General features: G+C 23.2%; 1 protein-coding gene across 4 annotated transcripts in view; it reads right to left on the reverse strand.

Annotated features, from left to right (window-relative positions):
• Window positions 1-657: 657 nt before the first annotated feature.
• The window catches only part of LOC126904678 (uncharacterized), a 20,911-nt gene continuing 18,144 nt past the window's right edge, over window positions 658-3,424 (reverse strand). The window contains exons 8-9 of one of the 4 annotated variants that reach the window (XR_007703793.1): window positions 937-1,077; window positions 658-823 (exon numbers count right to left, since the gene is read on the reverse strand). The gene's annotated coding sequence lies outside the window, so the exon portion shown is untranslated. The other 3 variants (XM_050683901.1, XM_050683903.1, XM_050683895.1) reach the window with 3 other exon arrangements.

The following is a 3,424-nucleotide window of genomic DNA, read 5'->3' on the forward strand; positions in this document are numbered from 1 at the left end:
TAATCCTTTAGCCTAAACTCTTCTGTTAAACAATCAATTACTATCCTACGAGAACATGAAGTACAGATGTGCCATTATAGAACTTAATTTAAAATAAAATAATTTTTTTAAAAAAAGTTGTATTTTTTTCTTAGTTAGACTTTTCAGTCAAACATAAAAAAAAACACAACACCACAAAACCAATACCTTCTCAGCTTGGCGTTAAGCTAAAACAGTACGATTATCATAATATTATATCAAACTAACAGTATTTACTACTAAAAATCAAAAAATAATAAAATTAATGAAAATCTAATTATCCAAAAAACGTTATTTATTGATAAAAACTATAACTATCGATAATATTACATTAATTAAAAAAATGGTAATTATTGATTAAATTGTAACTATCGATAATCATTATCGACAGTTACCATAACTGTAAATACCGCAAATACTGAGATTATCGTTATATGAATTAGAAATAACACCAGCCTTAATATAATATGTATAATTATTGTAAAACATAATTACAAGAAAAGTATGTCAATTATATTTTCTCCTGGATGCTGATAATTATTACTACCTGAATTGATATAAGTTCAAGATAAATTATATTCGAATAAAAAAATAAAAAAATTTAATTTCCTATTCACAACGTAATAAACTTCAACTTTAAAATAAAATAATGACTAATTATTTTGTTAGGAATTATCAGAGGGGCACTAGAAAATCATAATGACAACTTCAGTTCCATTCATTATAGCCAATATGTCCCTTTTTCTCTAAATTATAATTTCTGTGACTTGTATCCATAGACTGATAATTCGCAAAAATGTGATTCCTATAGTAAATTAGTATTATTATTATTATTGTGGATATATGTAAAAAATAGTGTAATGTCTATTTAATCTGTATGTTTATTGCGCTTCAAAAATGTTGATTTGCATAACTTACCACTGAAAAATTTTATTTTGGTTTTGATCTTTTGTAAAATTATTAATATTGATACATCGACTTTTGGAAAATATTCACAGTTTTTTTTTAGTTTTTTAATACACGTTTTATATTATTTTAAGCATTACCTTTTTCGCATTGCTAAAATGAATAATTAAACATTTAATATATAGTAAAAATATAAATTTATTTGTATTCATAAATCTATAAAATATCAAATTAATTATAAATAAAAATTAACAATTACTCTTATGAGTAGTAACGTTTTTTATCAACTTAGATTATAGTTTTCGATATCAACATTTAATAAAGATATAAAAAATATAATTTACATTTAATATAACCAAAGAAAAATAAAAATACAGATCTTATTAAAATCTTTTGTATAAAATTTGTAATTAATATAAACTAAAATAACTAAAAACTATGAATAGCATTGAAAAAATTACGTATCCTTTCATATGATACGTATAATTTGTGTCCGCTATATATTAAAAATAAATAAAATATTATTAGAGAGGTATTCTTTAAATTTATTTGTACATTAAAAATAGATGATATGTAAGAAGGCACGGCAGATAATTAAAAGACAAACAGTTATATAATAGTACAATGTTTATTTCCTTTTAAGTTTTTTCATTTTTGTAGATTAACATATTTCTTTTATGGCTTATATTGTTTGAGTTAAATATAACCTACTAATGAAAAAAAGAATTATTGACTTAATATATATATATATATATATATACAGAATGTCCCACCTTGATTTACTCGTTTGAATATTAGTTTATATATTCAATTAGTAAATAACGAACATTATAAGAATATAATTATATAACATTACAGAATAAGGAACATTCTGTACACAATTCTAGAATTGAGATTCACCCCAAAATACTTAATTAGTGCACAGTAAATTTATTATTTCATTTTATTCTCTACTAATTTTTTTGATTATAAAGAGTGTTCAAAAAGTAAAGAAACAGGTCAATTGTTACAAACAATGAGAAAAATAGAAACCTGTTTCTTTACTTACTGAACACACTATATATATAGTCATAATATATATAAGAGATTACAGTTTCTGACTGACCAACTGATCGATCAACTAAACATAATTCAAGACGGTGCAAATGACAATAATTTAAAATTTATATTAGTTTTTTATTTCTACCAAAGATAGAATTTTGTTCAGGGAGTAACATAATTTTAGATGTAATTAGTGAAGCAACAAAAGAATATTCACTAAAACACATTTCTCTGTAACGAAAATATTCTTAAAATTATTCTACTGTCGATTATTACCAGAAAATTAAATAAAAATCGAACTAAAATTTAAGATTTTTGTGAATGGCTATAAATTATTTGAACTTAAAACCTAATGATTTTCCTATATTTATGATTAACCTATTAGATTTTCTTTTAAATAATAATGATGTTGAAAAAAAATTTCTGGCTTTGTTGAGTTAAAAATTAAAAAAATCACTATCAAAAAACTATTCGACGCAAATTTGTAGAGAGTTTTTAATTTAAAAAAACGGTAGCACAGTGGGGTCGAGGCACAGTGTAGACAAGGCATAGATGGGACAAGTATAGATGATATTTGACAGTGATTAAAATCACTATCACAAGAAACGCTTCGATGCTAATCTGTAGATAGTGTTTCATTTAGAGAAATTGGTGGATTATTCCAAAAGCAACATCAACTCGTATTTCTTTAATTATATCCTAATTAGTAGTTCTTTGATTTTAAAATATAATATATGAATAAATACTAATTATTAAATTTAGTATGAAAATAAAAAAGTAAAAAAAAATTTAATAAGTTTAATTTCTTATGTCTTATGACCTTTATTCTATGTCAATTAAATTATATAATATTCATGAAAGTCAATATATTCTCCTAATAAGATATTTTAAAATAAAATAAAATACAAAACCTAGAATTTTAATAGAAAAATAGCATATTTTTGAATACGGTAGCCATTTGCGCATAGAAGATAGGTCGTCGGGACAAATTTTTTTTTTCATTTTATAGTACATAAAATAAGCTTTAATTTGATATATGTTTAAAGGACGCAGTATTTCCGGAACATTTTCAAAAGTGAAGATGAAAAAGTTAGTTTTTGTAAAAAAGTTGCTATTTTAAATGACCCCCAACGAGCAGGTTGTGTTAGATTTTCAAAAAAATGATATCAAATGAAAGGGACATATCTAAGGTTTTAGTATAAAAAAAAATTATGTTGATTTGTTTATTTTTGAAAAAGTTATGGAAGTTTTAAGAAAAAAAAGTGAAAAAAATGACAACATTTTTTAAATTTGTAATTTTTTTGTATATTTCCCCCATTTGCGGGGAATGAGGGAAAATTTTTCAATTTTTAAGGGTAATGTCTTCAACTAGATACGATTTGTGATCTTTTGACGTATTTTTGAAAGAAATCGGTCCAGTGAGAGCTGAGAAAAAGTGGCAACAGACATAAAAAAAAAA

The sequence above is a fragment of the Daktulosphaira vitifoliae genome, unplaced genomic scaffold, assembly GCF_025091365.1.
Source record: "Daktulosphaira vitifoliae isolate Bord-2020 unplaced genomic scaffold, ASM2509136v1 Scaffold_4, whole genome shotgun sequence".
Taxonomy (NCBI): Eukaryota; Metazoa; Arthropoda; class Insecta; order Hemiptera; family Phylloxeridae; genus Daktulosphaira; species Daktulosphaira vitifoliae.